Source organism: Pelophylax lessonae, assembly GCF_965119305.1.
Source record: "Pelophylax lessonae genome assembly, chromosome: 2".
In the NCBI taxonomy this organism is placed as follows: domain Eukaryota; kingdom Metazoa; phylum Chordata; class Amphibia; order Anura; family Ranidae; genus Pelophylax; species Pelophylax lessonae.
In genome coordinates this window covers 95,277,948-95,299,751 of record NC_138769.1, presented here as the reverse complement: position 1 = coordinate 95,299,751, position 21,804 = coordinate 95,277,948, and the positions used below count along the sequence as shown (strand labels likewise).

The window sequence follows — 21,804 nt, the reverse complement described above, 5'->3', positions numbered from 1 at the left end:
TGTAACTAAGTAACTATATTATTTAATCACAAAAGGGAAAAAAGGTATTTATAATAAGGTGACTGGGACCTTTTTTTTATATTTTTTTATTGGCAAACGGCACAGGAATGCATAATACACAGAGTGCTGGGCATAGGACTGCATAATACACAGAGTGCTGGGCACAGGATTACATAATACACAGAGCACTGGGCACAGGACTACATCATACACAAAGTGCCGGGCACAGGACTAAATAATATCCAGAGCACTGGGCACAGGACTACATAATACACAGAGAGCTGGGTACAGGACTACATAATACACAGAGCGCTGGACACAGGACTACATAATACACAGAGCGCTGGACACAGGACTACACAATACACAGAGTGCTGGGCACATGACTACATAATACACAGAGCGCTGGACACAGGACTACACAATACACAGAGCGCTGGACACAGGACTACACAATACACAGAGCGCTGGACACAGGACTACACAATACACAGAGCGCTGGACACAGGACTACACAATACACAGAGCGCTGGACACAGGACTACATAATACACAGAGCGCTGGACACAGGACTACACAATACACAGAGTGCTGGGCACAGGACTACACAATACACAGAGTGCTGGGCACAGGACTACATAATACACAGAGTGCTGGGCACAGGACTACACAATACACAGAGCGCTGGACACAGGACTACATAATACACAGAGCGCTGGACACAGGACTACACAATACACAGAGCGCTGGACACAGGACTACATAATACACAGAGCGCTGGACACAGGACTACACAATACACAGAGTGCTGGGCACAGGACTACATAATACACAGAGTGCTGGGCACAGGACTACATAATACACAGAGAGCTGAGTACAGGACTACATAATACACAGAGCACTGGATACAGGACTACATAATACACAGAGTGCTGGGTACAGGACTACATAATACAAACAGCGCTGGACACAGGACTACATAATACACAGAGTGCTGGGCACAGGACTACATAATACACAGAGTGTTGGGCAGGGTTCAGAGGTTTGCTATGCACAGAGGACACTTCTGGCCCCACATCCATAGCTCACCTCTGCACCCTTGTCTCCCAGATCATCTCTGCAGCCACCTCTTAGCCCTTCCCCCACATAATCTAAACTCTCCATCTCTCCATGCAGCTGCATCACCTCTGACTCCTGCTCCCCCACTACCCTCACCTGTGTACAAACCCTCCACACAGTCCATTTTTGGCTCTGCCACACTGAACAGCAGCAGGAGCAGCATTAAGATCGTCCAGAGGGCGCGTCAGCATCCAAGCTACTAGGCTGTTTCTCAGCCAGCATGGGATGCCCTGTGTACGTTAATCTGGCCCTGAATCCAGGGAAAAGAAGGGGGACAGACTTGGTCCAAGGACAGTGTTCTCATTTCGGGTCACCCTTATTTATATTTTATATGTATACACAAATGTTTTGCCTTTAATTTCAAAACTGAAATGGTTGTTTTACAAGTTGAGGGTTTACACATACTTTAACAATGAAGTTATAGCTGTAACACACTTCTGTTCCTTGGGCGACAATGCTGCTCCTTCATATATACAGTTTGCGTGTTGTCACCCTACAACAAGAAGTGCATTCCCAGCAGGATGATCAGTTGAGCATAGAGGAAAAAATGCTTGAATAAAAGAAAACAAATGCAGCTACGACATGTAAGGACTCTGAGCTGCAATATATTTTATTTCTTGAGTTTAGATAACCTTTAATTCATACACTTGCCATGGCACTAGTTCACCATTAGAGGGAGTCTAATGACAGCTCACCTTCATTGTTCATTTCCTTGTTGCCTTTGAAAGTTTTGTGATAAATTGTATGGAGAGTTTACACATATTTTATGAATGTCATTTTTTCATGCTCACTTCGCATCTGCTGACACAAAAAATGGCAAAGTCAGCTTTACTGTAAACTTCAAACACCAAGATATGAAAAACTGGACAAAGCTGTTCTGTTCATCTTCAGCCAGATATTCCCAGATTCTTAAAATTAACGATCACACAGAATTTGCAACTAGTTGCAACTGTCAGAAGGCTGCCAAATGTTGTTCAACTAATCTAAGGTGCGGAATGATTGATATGCAATATTAAACACTGGCCTGTGCTCAGCTTTTTCTACCCATCACAATCAGAGAAGCTGTAACAGCAATAATTACCGAAAAATACCTGTAAATACTAAAACTTCAATCTGAACTCAAGGTAGGATCCTAACGGCATACCTACAATGGTCCAGCTTGGACCACTGTAAGTATGAACATTTTCGCACCTGAGAGACCACGGTAGAAGTTGAGAATTACTGTAGTAGCTGGAGCTGCTACCAGGGACTGACTGGCAACATTCAGCCCAGGGGGCAAGTACAAACCAGAGGCCCATGGTGCAGTGACTTGCCCCCCCCACTCTCCCTCTTCCCGGCCTCCCCCTGACCCCTGATCCAGGCTGGAGCTCCGTTCCAGGTAGTCTCTACTCACCGGTCGAATCCGGGTTCCTGACCTGGCCAGCGGGGGCGGTTGGGGGGAGCTGGGACAGCTCAGTTGGGGATGGCTGGTGGAAGGAGAGTCTATAGTGGGGCATGGTACCGGCCTCTGCTCAGACGCAGTTTACACCATCCATGCTGGGCGGGTGGGGATTAGGCCTGCGCTCTGTCCTTGTCTTCAACCCGCTTTCAGTAGGTCAGTGGTAGGGACTTTTTACTTCTTTTCTCCAGGAAACCTTTAGACATGTCTTTGGCAGAAGCCATGCAGCCTTTATATGGGGCATCAGAGTGGCCCAGGGGGCAATTTCCCCCCTGCCCCCTGGCCCAGTCCTCCCTTGGCTTTAACTATGATCTTCGCGATTTTTGGGGTCCTGATTCAAGTTGTTGCCCCAATGCATACTGACCACAGGGGGTCACTCACTTGGTAGCGTCACCATTCACAGCAGAACATCTAGTATTTTTTCCTGATAAATACAAGGAGTTCTCTGATTGGACAGGGTGGAGACGAGGGGCGGTGATGTTACAGTCTCCACCTCACCCAGTCAGGGGACATTTTGTATTAATTGAAAAACTCTGTTCTGTAAATAGTGGTGGAGCTGAGCGAGTGATCCTATGTGGCCATTATGCAGTGGGGCAGCCACAGGACCTGGAAGATTGTGGCGATCAATATAGTAGTGCTGATTTCTACAGCCATTGTCAGTTCTATAGAGGCCGTCAGGTATGAGAATTGCATACTTACATTGGTCCAAGCTAGATCAATATATGTATCCAATTAAAATCATAAAACAACACACTCCTGTGCAAAAGTATGCTGACTTTGTAGTGTCTTAAAGCGTAACTCCACTTTTGTTGAGAAAAAAACATTCCGCTCTGGGTGATCTATGCACATTACAGGGATTTTAACAAACTTTGTTGCAGATTCCCTGTTTGTTCCTCTCTGCTTCTGTGCTGAGTGGGTCTAATGGGAGTGGTTTCATAATTATCAATCAGCTGTGCAACTGCAGGGTTAGAGTAGGTACATTTTCAGGCTTGGCTGTGGGGTCGGGTGAGTGACTCAGGTAGGCTGAATGACTCATCAGCAGCTTCTCTGGTGACATCCGCTGCTATTTGGAACCTGGGGGAAGATTCCAGAAGCAGATGGGAGGGGTCTAGGAGGAGCTAGCTGGAGGGTTCTGAGGGCCCTGACCAATCTCTAACAGTGAGTGAGCTCCCCAGTCTTGGGGGGGGGGGGTGACCTTGGGCCTGAGCCCAGGTGTGGACAGGACCCTTTTCAAGACACCCGGCGTTGTCCTGGCCAGGAGGCACAGGAGCAAGGAGAGGACAGCAGGAGAACACTGCTGGGCAAGTCTCCAAGAGGAAAGGAACAGCCAAGAGCGCTGGTGAGTGTCACACAGTCAGGAAGACTGGGAGGTATGCCCAAGAGTACTGGGATGGATGTAGAGCCAGTCAGGAGGACTTTGGTGACACGGGCAAGAAAATGGGGCAGCTGCAGTTAGGAGGGCTGGCAGTGCCTGAAGAGGTGGCACTGGAAGCAGTAGCCACAGATAGGACAGCTAGCAAAATAGACTTCTATTTTTGCTACACCAAAGGGACCTGTGATCCCTGCCTGCAAAGGGCATTCTGCTAAGATCCAGCTGAGTCTGTGTTGGATCTAAAACCTGTGCTAGCTGGTCCTTGGGAGTAAGTCCGCAATCAAGTTGTGCTGGAGGTAGAAGAGGAAAGAATGCATATACTGGATGTATATAGTTCAAGTCCCTAAAGAGTTCTACTGATCAAATGGGCATCCCATATCAACTCTTCCCTATCCAAGGTAAATTTCCCTAATAAAAAAAAAAAAAACAAACAAAGCTTCAAGAACTGCTTCTTGTCTCTGAAGTGAGTAGAATTTTCTGTGCCTGGCTGTGCAGGGAAGGAGATGACCACATTCACCAGCAGGCCCGTATGGGGGTAGCGCTATAAAAGATAAACCTAATAGTGATAATCACATGCAATAAACCACTGCTGTGATAACAGTGTCTATAGGTAGGTAATAACATGCAAATAAAGCCGGTATCCAGTCAGTATGTAAATTATAGCAGAATAAAGTCCAAAAGATCAAAGGGAACTCATTGGTCCTGTGTTGACACTCATAAAAAACACCTCCAGTGTCCCTTCACCACCCCTCATATGCGCTCACATCCTCTTTGGACCTAATGCAGGTCACCATACGCCTTCCCCAATAAGGGGTATACAGATCCTCCTGTGGATCCTCGGGTGGATAGCTAAATCCTCTCGTGGATCCTGGGAGGTGCTTGCAGTATATCCTGTGAGGATCCTAAGCAATAAAGCTCAGAAAGGACTAACATAGTGCTGAAGCTCTTTGAAAACTTTAATAATAATTAATACAAAGTTAAAAATCCACATTTGTTGGTGCATGGAACCTGGTGCACTCAGATCACAGACATAGCACATGCAGGGTGTGCAGCCCCCTTAAGGATCGCTTGGTTGTTATGTTGGTAGCAATAAAAACACAGGGTAAAGACTTCCTAGATGTGCCTTTTGATGTCACTAGGCCCTCCCTGACACATTTCGTCACACTCCATGTGACTTTCTCAAAGTGAATGATTGTGTGATTGTATCTCGCACATGAATTACATATAAAAAGTTATTAAAATATTACTAGAAGCTGTTAAAGTAGAAAAATGTATTTCTTTCATGTTGTATTTCTTTCATGTTTTGTCTATTTCTAAAAACAAAATCTGAGCAGGATATTTTTAACAAAACAATGTTTTAACTAAAAGACTTATTTTTCCTTAAAAACAGTCTAAACATTTTTTAGGTTGGGAAATTATACTTAAAGTAATACTAAATGCTCAAACATTTTTCCATTTCTTTATCATACATGGGAACATTCCTCTGTACATTGTTTATTAAATTTCTATGCTCACCGCTTACTTTTTATCACCTCTCTATCTCCCCTCCCCCAGCTCCAGATTGTTCCAAGCCCGTTCCCCGATGACACAGGAAACTACTATGAATGGATAGTGCAGGCCCATGCTTCTGTCAATCAACCTGTGAGAAAGGGTGAAGAGGGGGTAGCAGGGCAGGGGTTAGCCTGCAGGGGTAGCAGGGCAGGGGTCTATTGCTCTTGCTGTTGGGATTATCTGCTTCTGTGTATTTCTGTGCTGGGAGCATGCATACAAGGGTGAAACACTGGAATCTTTTAAGAGGATGAAGCCACCCAAAAACAGCAACCCGAGAAGAGGGCAATTTGACAGCTGGAATATATAGCAACCACAGGTCTGGAAGGAAAAGCACACAGCAAATATGGTAATTTCTGAGGTTTGTAGCTCTATATGCTTTTTTTTTTTTTTTTTCATCATTTAACCATTTGACCTGATATATTTTTTACTTTCTGTTAAAAAACCTATCCAATAAAAAATATTTAAAAATTGAATTTCTTCCAAAAATTTAGACCAATATGTATTCTGCTACATATTTTTGGTACAAAAATCCCAATAAGGGTATTTTGATTGGTTTGTGTGAATGTTATAGCGTCTACAAACTATGGTATATAGACTGGAATTTTTATTTATCTTTCTTTATACTAGTAATGGCGGTGATCAGGGACTTATAGAGGGACTGTGATAGTATGGTGGGCAATCTGACCCAGTGCAGCCTCACCAGTGCCCATCAGTGCCCATCATTACAGCCTCACCAGTGCCCATCAATGCAGCCTCACCAGTGCCCATCAATGCAGCCTCACCAGTGTCTGTCAATGCAGCCTCACCAGTGCTCATTAGCTCAGCCGCATCAGTGCCCATCAGCACAGCCTGATCAGTGCCCATCAATGCAGCCTGATCAGTGCTCATCAATGCAGCCTCACCAGTGCCCATCAATGCAGCCTCACTAGTGCCAATCAGCTCAGCCTCAACAGTGCCCATCAGCACAGCCTGATCAGTGCCCATCAATGCAGCCTGATCAGTGCTCATCAATGCAGCCTGATCAGTGCCCATCAATGCAGCCTGATCAGTGCCCATCAATGCAGCCTCACCAGTGCTCATCAATGCAGCCTCACCAGTGGTTATCAGTGCAGCCTGATCAGTACCCATCAGTTTAGCCTCCCCAGTGCCCATCAGTGCAGCCTGATCAGTGCCCATCAGTGCAGTCTCATCAGTACCGCCTCATCATTGCCCACCAATGCAGCCTGATCAGTGCCCATCAGCACAGCCTCATTAGTCCCCATCAGTACAGTTTCATCAGTGCCCATCAATGCAGCCTCACCAGTGTCCAGCAACCAGCCAGAGTGGGTCACGTGACGTGTGTGACCTGTCCCCTGACGTACTGCATGCCCCGCCTCTGCCTGCCTCTAAAGACTCAGTCTCCAGGAGTTGTAGTTTCCTACTGCTTGCCCCTGCTCAGTTCTCTCCACCCACTGCCACCAGGAACTTGAGCGAGGTCTGGACTACAACTCCTGGAATGCAGCGTGGCCGTAACACAGACAATCAGCGGCCACCGACTTCCTTCACAAAAAGTTGTCAGCAGAAAATGGCCTTGACAGCAGCCGTTTTGAATATAAGTTAGACGGCCTGGAGGGAAATTTCCAGCCTGCCCCTGACTGTCACTGTACTAATGACACTGGCTGGGAAGGGGTTTAACATCAGGGGTGATCAAAGGGTTAAATGTGTGCCTAACAGTGCTCGGTGCATTCACTGTGTGCTGTTTTTATTAAGGGATGTGCAAGTTTTGCAGAGAAACAAAAACCAGCACATCCCAGCTGGCAGGTCAGAGCTCTGTCTTGTCATCCTTTTTGGTGGTCAATCATTGGCCGGGACCCGCTGACTGACTTGTGCTGTAAATAATTACAGCACAGCTGGCACAGCGACTACCTGGAAGTACTGGATCACGTATTAGATATTTGATCCAATGCAGAAGAGTCACTCTGCTGCCATACTCCTATGTTAGGCAGTCGGCAACTAGTTATTAACACCTGAAGTTAAGAGGTGTATAGGGATTAGGTTACATTTGGCCTGGGCATGCAGGCAGCAATGAAAGGGTTAAAAATGTGCAACCTCCGCTCTCGTTTAAATTATACTAACCTGGCTTACCAGACATTTTGGCTCCTAGCAAAACTGATGCAAGTGCGTGCCCCCTAGTATGTTCGTATCATTGAGGTTTGAGCATACAAGGGCATACCTGGTAAGCCAGGTTAGTATAATGCCAGGCTTTCGCAACAAAGGTTCAGTGGAACCATACGGTTCCTCCAGAGATTGCTAGAGGTATTCTAGCAGTGTCAGATTTGTCTCCCACCTACCACAAATGCAGGGGTGTCCCTTGTTCAATGGCTGCCATTGTAGGGAGACAGAACTCCACTAACCACCAGTGTAACAGGACACTGCAATTTTCACAGCCTGTGTTATTCTTAAAGTTACAGATTATGTTAATGAGCTGTAGATATAATAATTTTTAGCAGATGTTCCTTGAGACCTAAAAATTATTTCATGCGTTCCTCCAGGGTGAGAAAGTCTGCAGTATACCATTGACAGTTGGGTGGGTGAATCAATAGGGTAGAGAAAGAACAGATCCACCGAATGGATGAAGAAGCTGGAAGACTCTTGCACTGCAGGTCCTTAGTTACCGTTTCCTTCCCAGCAAGGAGAACAGGGAGCAGCACTGTAGTGACATCACCAAACCTCACTCCAAATCTGGTGAGACTAGTAGTCAGGGGCAGTTGTGCCTTGGATCACACTCTGCAGAATTACATATATAAGGCTACAGAACAGAAGTGCCTAGGCACATGAAGTTTACTGCTATTTTTCAGGAGGAATTAAAACAAAAAGTACTGTTTTTAGTTTACTGCTAATGGACATTGAACATATGTACTGTAGATGTTTCCAGTGACATAAGATTTTTTACCTTTTGAGTTCAGGTCTGCTTCATTTTCTCCATCTGCAAGAAACTGAAGTTACCGTATATGAATAACTTCTGTTTTAAGGGAAACCAAACCTCAAATGACAGTTTTGCAATGACTATTAACTCAGTATATCATATTTCTTCCTGCGGTGTGGAAGTGTCAATCCTGGCATAATACTCTAAACAAAAGGGTCATCACAGTAGGCATCATATTCAGGTGTTACACTTGTCACACAGAAGACACGCGTCATATTGAAATCTTGACAGTCTTTATGTTCTGGCGCCTTTCTGTACCTTGTACTAGGCACGTGACTGGCTTGGCATGTGGATCAGAAACACGGTCTCTTGCACACTCATGTTCCAAGAACGGGCTAATCTAACACACAATACCACTGAATTAGTAACATTGCAATGTAATACGTTGTTGATGGCACGTGGCACTATCTTGTGTGGTGTTGCTTTATGTTGTTGTGTCCGACACCTCGCAGCACCTCTGGACTTAATGTCATTACTGAATATGATTTTTAGCAAATTTAATGGTGGCATAAAATATAATACAAAATTATAGTCCAGACATTAAAGAAAACCAGACTGGCAAACAAAAAAGAATCCAGGAGCAAACCAGAAACCATCATGTATCACAGGATATAGGCTGCTCACATACCCAAGACACAATGGCTGAAAGGGGTCTTATGTATAGTGAAAAGTAAAAAGGTGGGCAATCTACTGCAACCCAGAAGGGCAAAGCCTTATGAAGGTAATGCTGGACCTGTTGATCTTATTTAAAGGGTGTTTAGTATCACCCCTTCATTGGGGATGTTGAAAATATGATGAATCGTTGGTGTAGAGTTCAAGATGTCCTTATTAGAAGCATGTCTGTGAAGTTTCTCATTTATCCAGGTCATACTATAGCTAGTAGCAGTTAGTTACATTTAACCAGACTTGTTCTGAAATGTTTAAGATGTTTTGCAGCTTGTCCAGGCCACTTCTTGAGTTTTGGGTTCCTTAGAACTCAAGAAGTGGCTTGGACAAGCTACAAAATGTCTTCAACATTTCAGAACAAGTTCAGATAAATGTGACTAACTACTATTCATTTTGCAATGCTTAAACGTGATGAACAAAAGAAATTATCAATATATTCCCAATGAGCACCATAATGGAGCAGTCTGACATACCTCCCCGATTTTCTACATTCTACATAGGAACTGGTTATCTGAAATAGTATAAGCCAAAAGGCATACCTCTCTTTAGGTAGACCATAAAACATCATGCATGTATGGATACTTGATGTTATCTTCAGCTAAAAGATACTACAAAAATACAAATCAACTATATACACTAGTGCTTTACTGTTCATATGGAGGCATAGGTCACACACAAACTTGCCATGTTCAACGATAGTGCCCAGTGGTATCTGGTGAAAGTGTTCAATCATATCACGTTGCTGCTGTTCTGGGGTCTGCTATTAAGAAGCTCTTCTCCTGAGTATGTACATATTTTTTAACCAATATAGTGCATAAAAAAGTACTGGATTGTTAAAAGAAGAACTTCCTTAAGCAAAATTTTCGAATGGGTAAACCTCATGTTTCCAAAGCAACAGCCCAATATTTCCAAAAACAAAACAAAAACCTGTAAGACCGAGTCAAATTATTTAAAGAAGATTCATACAATTTTAGCTGAATGGGAAGCAAATGGGAATCTTGGTTAAGAGTTCTGTGAATCTTGGGTGCAAAAAATGATAAATAGACCAGAGCGTGTTTAAAGTGTATAGCCAAACATTATTTGTTAGCAGGGTAGGGAAAGATTAAAACACATGTCAAGTTTTATTGTTATTTGTGTCCCTGGTGGGGAGATTTACCCTCTCTCTATTTGTCCTGATGACCATTATCACCGAAACGGAAAGCAATATTTTAGAGTCGTCATCAGAACAAGCGGTAAATCTTCCAGCGTGGATGTATGTTTTAGTGACAACTGTTTAAGAGCGGAATTGTCCTTCTTTTGTACATGTTTCCCTTTACTTCCTGTTGTATCTTTGTGACTGGAAGTGAATGGAAATCCACCCAACTGGACACATCCAGCAAAAATTTAAATTAAATAGATACAGTTTTTAACCCTTCCCTACTCTATTCTACAAAAAAAAAATACATACACTTTAAACTGAACTGAAATTAAGAACAGAAATTAAGAACAAAAACGTACTGTTATAGTGGGGATCCCTTTGCGCTGCAAGGGTTAAATGCTTGTTTTAGCCTAGGGTAATATTAAGGCCCCATGCGCATATGGCATTTTAACAGCTTCTTTTACCAATGTCAGACATTTATTTTTTTGCTTAAAAATGCCTCTACATGTTATTCTATGCGTCCATGCACACATAGGCTTTTAGGAGCTGTAAGTGGCATAGGAGTTTTCAAGCTGCAAAAAAACCCCCAGGGTCATCGCATTCTAAAGACCGGCATTACAGCTGTACATATACCTGACGCGACTTATCGCTCTAAGCTGTGTCACCATGATGTGACAAGGGTGGGGTCTCCGGGTGACATCACCAGATGGCCATGGCTTTATAAGAAACGGCAGACAAATAGGCTGGCGCAACAACGAGAGCCAGCGTTGGAAGAGGCGGGAGAAGATGGGGGAAGTAGTCAGAGGTGGAAGACCAGAGGGAGAAGACATCAGCGGAGGGAGAAGACTGGAGGAAGAAGACATCAGGCGAATGAGAAGACCAGAGGAAGAAGACATCGATGACGACATGGGAGAAAGAAGACACATTGGAGCTACGACAGGGGACATTCTTAATTTCTAATAGGATTTGTCAAAAACCGTCTCTTGTTTTTTGTAACGCTACACTGCTTATTTTTGGTGAATGGGTAGGGGTACGATGTATCCCATACTCATCCACATAGGGGGGGGGGGCTGGGATCCAGGGGCACCTTTCTTAAAGGGGCTTTCAGATTCTGAAAAGCCCCCTGCCCCCAGACCCCACAACCATTGCCCAGGGTTGTTGGGAAGAGGCCCTTGTCCCCATCAACATGGTATGGTCCAGAAGGGGGGGGGGCACTCTCTCATCCCCTCCCCCTTCCCTGACCTGCTGGGTTGCATGCACAGATAAAGGTCTGATATAGATTTTGGGGGAACTCCAAGTCATTTTTTTCTTTTTGGAAAGTGGTTTCCCTCAAAACCCATACCAGACAGAAGAGTCTGGTATAGTCTTGGGGGGGGGGGGGCCCACAACATTTTATTTTCTTTTAATTTTGGCGTAGGGTTCCCCTTCAAGATCCTCAGAGCAGAAGTCGCATGACACAAATCGGATCTTGTGACTTCTATTCAAACCAATAGGCTGAAAGTAAAATCAGTTAGGATGGCTCTCATGGAGAACCATTGATTTTGACATGCCATGAGACTTGTGCTCTGTAGTAATTGGATTGGAGAGTACAAAATAGAAGAGGCAGAGAAATGCTGCTAAACGCTAACGTGGCTAAACGCACATTAATACCAATACAAAAAGCTTTTAAAAGCACATTTTTACAGCTGCTTTTTCCTGGCCCTGTGTGCATTAGGCCTAAATATTAGTCTTTTCTTGGGATGGTACTTACATTGAGTGAGAAGTATCCTTTGTGCTGGTGGATGCTCTGTTCATTGAAATTTTCATTCCCCTGCCTGCTCCAGCTGTGATCTTCTGGTGCTGTCTGGGTTAATACGAGCCACCAGAGCTGTCACAAACGCTCTTCAAAAGTTCTGACTACCCCTGCCCTTTACACACCCCTGTTTCATTTATAAAAGCTATCTTATCGCTTCCCACAATGAAAAGTGAGTGGAGAAGGTGTATCTTCCGTTCACCAATAAATAAAAGTATAAAAACTTCTGTAGGGGGATAAAGTTAGATATTATTTTTATCTCCCCTCTTGCCTCGTAGTGGGAGACGTCATCATCTTGTTGTTAAGAACCCTGGAAATGGTGAGTACCCCAAATCTCTCAAGAACATGGTACAGCACATTGGTGGCAGCATCTTGCCAGCAAGATTTGGGCTACTTTTGTTTTGGCTAATTTTACCACCTCACTTATTCCTTTGATCCTATCTGGGATTATAAATAAATTAAGTGATCGACACCTTTTCCTTATGTCAAAATCAGGCCCTGTTTTATCTCTTTCATTAAAAGAATATTAATAATGAATAACCACTGTGTGAAATAAAAGAAAAAGAAAATCCAAATTTATTACAGAAGAGAAGCTAGTCACTAATAACATCAAATAAAATGAACTACAAAGTAAGTGAGTAATACAACAACAAAAAAGAACAATGTTACAAAGGAAATACAAACACAGGACAGAAAAAGTTACAGCAAAGAGAAAAAAGAGAAGTAAAGGTGATACGTTACACAGACATCCTGGTCGTTCGAGGTCTGGGTTTAAAGTGAGTTCTATGCGGAGCTTTGACCTTCTCTACCCGACCCCCTTTAGTTAAATTAGAATTTAGAATAAATAGAAAAAAAAAAAAAACCCTTAACTGAAGAATGCTGATCAGGTAGAGGTCCTCCTCACAGCCCCCCCCCCCCCCAAGTGATTCCCTCCAGACAAGGGACTGCATTGTTTTTAACCACTTCTGGACCGGAAGGATTTGCCCCCTTAATGACCAGGCCATATTTTGCGATTCGGCACTGCGTTATTTTAACGGACAATTGTGCAGACAATTAAGCTTTCTTTTGGTGGTATTTGATCACCTGTGCGATTTTTTATTTTTTGCGCTATAAACAAAAAAAGAGCGACAATTCTGAAAGAAAAACAATATTTTTCACATTCTGCTATATAACATTCCCCAAAAAAAAAAATTTAAAATCAAAATTTTTATAATATTTTAGGCCAATTAGTTTTCTGCTACATATTTTTGGTAAAAAAAATTGCAATAAGCGTAATTTGATTGGTTTGCGCAAAAGTTATCGCGTCTACTAACTACAGGAAAGATTTATGTCATTGTTTTTTTTTTTTACTAGTAATGGCGGCGATCTGCATTTTTTTGCGGGATTGCGACATTGCAGCGGACAGATCAGACCCCTAACTGACTTTTTTGAAACTTTTGGGGGGACCAGTGAAATTACTACAGTAATCAGTGCTAAAAATATGCACTGTTATTGTAATAATGACACTGGCAGGGAAGGGGTTAACACTGTGGGTGATCAGGGGGTTAAATGTGTACCTAGGGGCTGGTTTCTAACTGTGGGGGGCGTGGCTTGTGAAATGATCACAGAGACACGTGTTCCTATATAGAAGGATCACAGGAGCTCTGTGATCATTCCAGGGAGAAGAACGGTCAGCTGTGTTTACAACAGCTGACCATTCTTCTCTCCCTGTGGGGAACGATCGCGGGTGTCAGGCAGCAATCGGAGGCGCCGGCCTGTGTATCGGAGTCCCCACTGACAAGGGTGGGCGGGAGCGTGCCGCCACCGGTGCGCGCTCGCCCCCTAGCTGCAAGCGTGCGACCGACGTATACCTACGTCGGTTAATGCAGGAGCGGCTGCCTGCCACAGTATAACTGCGACGGGCGGTCGGCAACCGGTTAAACAACATTACATTGTTTATAGATACCATCTTTATACCAAGCAGCATTGTGGACTAAAGAAGAACAGACCTCCCCAGATATTAACTTTAGATACAATACAACAGACCTTATATTAACTCTAGATACAATACAACAGACCTTATATTAACTCTAGATACAATACAACAGACCTTATATTAACTCTAGATACAATACAACAGAGCTGTTTTATGAAGTCAGCTGTTCTCAGAATGTCCAGGCAGTGTTCTGAAACTTTGGAGTAAACAAAAGTTCACAATAATGTTCATTTTAGGTAAAAATGATTGTAGACTTCAATATTTCCATTTACATTCTCCGGATTTTGCGGGAGTAGAATGACGTAACCCGTGTCTAGGTGCCATGAGTGGAAACTTGGGAAAATATGAATATATTATTTACTCACCTACAGGAGCTTTTCAAACTTTTATTCAACGTTTCATTAAAAAGAGGGGGCCCACAAAATCTGACCTTGCTCTTTGGGTGTAAGGTCCATTTAAGTTGTTCTGTATATTTAAAAAAATATTAAAGAGGGTATAATTCCTTTTGACTTCCTTGGACTTCTAGTATCTATAGGTAAGCTCATACTCCAGTGTACCAACCAGAGCTCCTACTCAGTGCTGGCGAACCTTGGCACCCCAGTCGTTTTGGAACTACATTTCCCATGATGCTCAACTACACTGCAGAGTGCATGAGCATCATGGGAAATATAGTTCCAAAACATCTGGGGTGCCAAGGTTTGCCTTCACTGGCCTGGATGAAGGAGCTCTGATTGGTAAATTATGAATGACGTGTTGATTGTTGTGTTGTTGTTTCATCAAGTGGCATTGAGAACAACGTGCCTGGTGCAGAAATACTCAGCTTCATGCAGTTCCCAGGATCATTATACCTATTCATCATGCATGTCAGTTTAGCACAAGTCATTTGTCAGGATTATTCTAATGTCTAAATTCTTTGCTGCGCTCCCAGACATGTTTCCTCACCTGAGATGATAGAGGTTAATTCAATGACATGACTCAGTAATGCCTGCAGTCACATGCATTCATGTACTCATGGGGGTGAGTGAACTGTATGTATTTTTTGCCATGTGATTTACATGTATCTTTAAAGGAGAATGTCAGCCAGTATAGCTAGTAGTAATTAGTACATTCAACTGGACTTGTTCTGTAAATTTAAAGTCTATCCAAGCCACTAATCCACTTACCCTACATCAGATTTACCTCCCTGCATGACCAGGCCATTTTTTACGATACAGCACTGCGCTACTTTAACTGACAATTGCGCAGGTGTGCAAAGCTGTACCCAAAAAAAATGATGTTGTTTTTTTCCCCGCAAACAGAGCTTTCTTTTGGTGGTATTTGATCATGACTGCAGTTTTTAATTTTTGCGCTGAAAACAAAAAAAAAGCTGACAATTTTGAAAAAAAAACAATATTTTTTACTTTCTGCTATAAAACATATCCAATGAAAACATTGAAAAAAAATTGAATTTCTTCATAAATTTAGGCCAATATGTTTTCTGCTACATATTTTTGGTAAAAAAAATCCCAATAAGTGTATACTGATTGCTTTGCTCAAAAGTTATCGCAACTACAAACTATGGTATATTTTTATTTTATTTTTTTCACTAGTAATGGTGGCAATCAGTGACTTATAGCAGGACCGTGATATTGCGGCAGACAGTTGGGACACTAACTGAAACTTTTGACATTTTTTGGGAACCAGTGACACTAATACAGTGATCAGCGCTAAAAATAGTGTGGAAGAGCTTTTACTAGGGGAAGGCATTGATGCATGTTCAATGCCTTCTCTACTGACAGAACGGTGATCTGACTTGTTTGCATAGTGTACCTGTGTACCAAACAATCAGCGTGTGCCAGCAGACATCGGGTCCACGGGACCAGCTGATCAGCTCCCACTGTGTAGAATCACAGCGGGAGCGAGCCGCCGGCAGAGAGCACTCGCGCCCCGATACCCAGAAGTGCAAGATCAGTGCTATAAGGCAGTCAGCAAGTGGTTATTTAGTGAGTTTTGGGAACACACCACAATATTTATATCTAGTCAGAATCTAACCAGTTACTGTATATAATCTCCACTGCACTTGATGTTTCTTTTAAACTGCAGTATGACACAGTATGCAAAGATTCTAGAATCTTAGTGATTTTTCTTAATTAGTAGCAGAAAAGGCAGGCTTTTATTCAGTGGGAACACAGTTTCGGCACCACCAGCATTAAATCTATGTAATGGCAAGGGGTTCTGGGGTGGCCTGGAGGGGTCTATTGAAGCTGGCTCCAATGAGATCCATTGTCTCTGTGAGAATCTATTGTTGAGGAGGAGTCTATTGTTTCTTGGGATGTCTACTTTTGCTGGTGGTGGATCCATTTTTGCTGGGGGGGATCAGTTAATGCTGGGAGGGATCTACTGTTGTGGATGGGTCTATTATTATTGGCTGCTGGAGGGTCTTTTGATGCTTGCAGCTAGGAGATATATCGATGCTGGTGGGGGTCTATTGTTGCTGGGGTGCATCTGTTGTTGGAGGGGGGGAGTATTTCATTGCTGGGGGGAGTCTATTGTTGCTGGGGGGAATATTGTTGCTGAGGTGATATGTTGTTGTTGTTTCTGGGGGGGGGGGGGTCTATTGATGCTGGAGGCGGTGTCTATGGTTGCTGGCTGCAGGGGAACTATTGTACTGCTTCTCTTGCTATCATTAACAAATTACATACAAACTAGTTAGCGCCACAAAAAGATACTTGGTTCTCTGTTCTTTAAAAGGGGCAGTACTGGGAGGTGGAACCAAGAGACGGTGTTTGGAGGTGGGTAGGTGGCAGAAGCAAGGGTTGACTCAGAAGGGGGGAGTACCTGCACCTATTCTCTGAGGTAAAAAAGGCTTGAGAAGAGATAAGTGTTTTTCATCCTCCATTTGCAGGGGCCACTTTATTTTTCATATTTCTGTTAGCAACAAAACCTCTTTAACCTCATACTGTATATCAAAGTCAGTGTTGGCTGTCATCTTTATTGCAAATCCAAAAAATAAAGTCAACTAAACAAAGTCTCTGAAACTATTGAGGAAATGTGTCTTAATTTCCTGAGATTTAAGGTATGGTGGCTCACACAGGTCTGGGAGGTTCGGACGCAAAAGACTTGGCCCCTGGAGCAGTTTGGAGTGTCCAGTGGAAAAGGAAAGAGGGAGTTGAGAAATCCATTATAGTGTAGACAGTTGATTCAAATATGGTGGTTAGCTCAGAAGGCTTGAGGATTGAAAAAATTAAATCATTCACATCTGTTGAGGATGCGGTCACCCTAAGGATTAGGGACACACAACCATCCATAGGCTCAGGTGGAGAAAACCCTGTCCCTATACAGGATAACAAAGGCCTCTCTGGATGCCATATGGGTCCCAATCCTGGATCCTCTATGTGGCTTTCAGGTTGGTGTTGAAATTGGTAAGTTAGGATAGGTCTAAGAAAAGACCTGTTGGTGATCCGATCAGCAGAGGTGCCTGTTGTTTTGTGGCCACTTCTTAAGTTCAGGGTGATATAATGATATTTTACTTTCGTTGACCTTTCCTTAACCGCTTCCCGACCGCCGCAAGTAAATATACTGCGGCGGTCAGCCCCGGCCAGGCAAAGTGACGTATATAAACGTCACTAGCCTGTCACCGGCTTGTGAGCCAATAGCCGGCTCGTTCACTAAGGAGTCCGTGCGTGTGACCGGCAGACCCGATGTCCGCCGGTCACACTGCGATCGTCGGTAGAGAGGGAGAGAGGCAGGCGGCTAATGTAAACAAGCCGCCTGTCATTCTCCCCTGTGTAAAAATGGAGATCAGACGGTTCTACTATGTAGGACCGTTGATCTCTGTTTTTACAGTAGTAGCCACAGCCAATCACAGTTAGAAGCACGCCCCTAGGACACACTTAACCCCTCCCTGTCCAATAAAGTTAACCCCTTCCCTGCCAGTGTCATTTTTACAGTAACAGTGCATATGTATAGCACTGATTACTGCAGTAATGTCACTGGTAGCCCCAAAATTGTCAACTATGTCAGTCAAGGGTCCGATCTGTCTGCCGCAATGTCGCAGTCCCGCAAAAAAAATCGCAGATCGCCACCATTACTCGTTAAAAAAAAAAACACCAAAAATGACAAAAATCTTTCCCTTTGTTAGTAAACGCGATAACTTTTGCGCAAACCAATCAAAATACACTTTTTGCAATTTTTTTTACCAAACATATGTAGCATAAAACAAATTGGCCGAAAATGTTAAAAAATTTTGATTTTTACATTTTTTTGGGGGGGAATTTCATATAAAAAAATGTGAAAAATATTGTTATTTTTGCAAAATTTACGCTCTTTTTTTGTTTATAGCGCATGATCAAAAAATCGCACAGGTGATCAAATACCACCAAAAGAAAGCTCTGTTTGTGGGAGAAAAAGGACGTCAAATTCGTTTAGGTACAGCATCGCACGACCGCGCAATTGTCCGTTAAAGTCACGCAGTAAAAAAATCGCAAAAAAAACCCTGGTCAGGAAGGGGGTAAAATCTCCCGGGCTTAAGTGGTTAAACATATGATAACAGGTGCCTCTGCTGATCAACCCACTAACAGGCCTTTTCTTAGACCTTTCCTTACCCACCATCTTCATTTCGTGTTCAGTCTGACACCCTTGGTGGCAGTTTGCTTTGATTTGTTTGGTGTTTTAGCTAATAAAAGTTGGTTAAAAGCAGCTGAAACTGCCTGGTATATGGCTAAAATAATGAAAATACACTCAAGCAATTTTAACCATTTTCATCTTTCTTTTACACCATTGACTAAGCATATCAACTTAACCTACCTTAAACACTTTATGAAACATTGAAACTGCAGTAGGTTTACTTGATTTGCTTAACTGTGGGGGGGGGGGGGAGGGGATGCTTGATGAAAGTTACCAATCGAATACAAACTTTTTATCCCCACCAGGCAAGGGAGGCTTTTTATTTATTGCAATAAAGGGTGGGCATTGACTAGGAAAGATATAATAGAAAATGCTATATAAAGGATATGCACAAGATCCCATAAGTCATTTTGGGGAGGCACCACCTCTTACTGCCTCCCTATGACACCAGCTCTGGTGACTCGTGGCTATAACATTTATATTTCAGAAATGTGGGTAAAAAACAAAAAACAGTGTTCTTTACTTTGACCAAAACCTTTTATTTTTCTGCATATTGTAAGAATTATATACTGCTACATGGTAATTTACCTTTTTTAATCTTGTATGTTGAGTTATTAGATCCCATTTTATGTTACATTCGATTGATTTTTATATAGAAAAAGGAATAGGAGACAGAAATAAGCCATGGCCTGGAAAGATGTCCTCTTGACCCAGTAAAAATGTCTAGCTTGCAAGTTCTATTATTGTTATAGACAGATAAACGAAGACAATAGAATATTTTCTATTGTTCTAATGGTGTTAGTCAAACCATAAGACAATTAGTTAATAGGGTAATGATCATAGAATGCTATAACAATCATGGGAACGTTACATAAAAATAGGTAAGTAATTGACATAAAAAAATGTGTCAAGTTGTCAGTGTGATAAGGTTCATTGATAGTGACACTGTGTAAGGTTGATGATACAAATCTACCAGTCTGAACCTTCTCTCACCTTATATATTTCCTACTAATACCACACACATACTACACTATAAGGGCTCTCCTGCATCTCTTTTTATTGTTCCTGGGGACCCTTTGGAGTTTGGCTCCCTCCTGTCTTTGTACACCTTTAGGGACTACAAGCACTGTTCTTGCAGTTGCACTCAAAAGTTGATTTACTAAAGGCAAAGAGGTTTTTTCTTTTTGCAAAGGAAGTTACACTTTGCAAAGGGAATTATCTCCAGAATTGATGTGGTCAAATCTCACTTTGCAAAGAATGCCCAAACACATGCAAGGAACATAATAAAAAAAAAAAAAACGGAAAATTGTATCAAATACTTACCATAATTTTCCTTTCCTGATGCCAAACCATGGAAGCATACTAGTGATAGAGCTCCGTCTCTTGACCACTCCCTCGAGACCAGTGAATAGGAAACTGGTGTCAAGAAAGAAAAATTATGGTAAGTATTTGATACAATTTTCTGTTTTCCTGATGCCAACATGGTAGCATACTTGTGATAAATAACTAGCTGCCAGGGTGGATTCTGCTTGTCAAATCAACTTTTAATTAGGACGGAAGAGAAGACTGCATAGTCAATTAGTCAATGCCTTGCAGTCTACTGTTGACAAGGCACCCAGGTCTACTCCGTAATTCTTGAAAAATTATGCAGGGTCGACCATGATACCTCTCCACAAATGGATTCCATAGATGCACCCGAACAGGCTGCCCATGAGGCTGCAACTGCTCTGGAAGAGTTCACCCCCAAAACTGACAGAGGCTCACGCCCTATATGCACAATCAAGCCTGCTGGAGTCCAGGCAGTAGCCTCTTATTCTTGATGACTTCCAGCTGGAACGATGAAAGACTTATTAGACAATCTGAAAACAGCAATTGTGGACAGATACTTCTTTAAGGTTCTGAAAACGTCCCATTTGTGTGACTTTACTGTTTGATCATTTGGAAAGTTAGGTAATGCTCAGATGTCTGTTAAATGGAGGGCTGTCGCTACCTTTGGTACAAGATAACCTACAGTAGGCAACTCTACTCCTCTTAGGAAGAAAACATACGTTTTTTTGGTGCTCTTAGAGCTTGCATCTCAGACATCCTTCTGCCTGAAGATACTGCGATAGATATTACTTTGTAGGTAAAACCAGACGCTGCTCTGTTGGAGCAAATGATTGAACTCACAGGAAAGCCAGCAATACTGATAAGTCTCTCTTGGGAAAGACTCCTTCTTGGTGCTTGAATCCTCATGACTGCCTTCAAAAATTGTGCAACGGTAGGATCAAAATCTCGCCTTGCCAAGAAATTTGCAAGTTTGTCCCCGATTTTAGCATAGATGTGGTTAGTAGAGTGTCTTCTAGCATGCAACAAAGTAATGACCACTCTGGAGCAACCTAGGTTCTCCAGCCTCCCCTTTCAGCTTCCATGCTTGCAGCCCCAGTCTGCGTATGTGTGGGAGGGAATTGGCTTCTGTATCCTGAAGTAAATGTCCAGGGAAAACCAATGCTTCCATGGCCAAAATGTAGGAAATATCTATGACTACCATATTCTCTCTCGATAGCCTCAAGGGGAATCTCATTACAAGAGATATTGGAGGGAATATATAGGCTAGATTGCAGTTCCAGGAGAGACCAGAGCATCTGTCCCCTCTGCCTGGGGGTGCAAAAATCAGGCCAGATATTTCCCAAGTTTGTGATTGCAAGAGAAGAGGTCTGTCTGTGGTGGGTCCCACCTGTGGATCAGCTCGGAGAAGACCTGGGGCATAGAGCCCACTTTTGATCTGGGATAGTTGGTCTGCCTGCATGTTCAGATTCCCTAGGAGGTAAACTGTTCTTGGAATTTGTAGGGGACTTTCTGCCCCGGACCTTATGGGTTACACCTCTCTCAATAGCATATTGCTGCAAGTTTCTCCCTAGTGTTATTGATGTGTTCAACTTTGCTAAGTGAATAGCAGTGTCAGGAATTGAATGCCCAGGCCTTGAACTTAGGTTCCCTACAGACTGGATCATGACTTACCAGGTCTGCCACTGCAGCCTTTCCACCCTCTTTAATAATGGGCATAGGTACTGTGCCACAGGCCCTGCAGGATTCAGATTTGCATTGAAAGATGCATTTGTCCACTCAGACAGAGCTACTTCTTCTGGGGCTCTGGTGTTGCTCTTGAGTGGGAGCAGCATCTAGGGCTACGCTCCACTGAAG

At 43.0% G+C, this 21,804-nt stretch overlaps 1 long non-coding RNA gene across 1 annotated transcript in view; it reads right to left on the bottom strand.

Moving 5' to 3' along the window:
- Positions 1–21,804, bottom strand: part of LOC309545211 — a 288,066-nt gene that overhangs the window by 18,241 nt on the left and 248,021 nt on the right. The window lies entirely within an intron of this gene.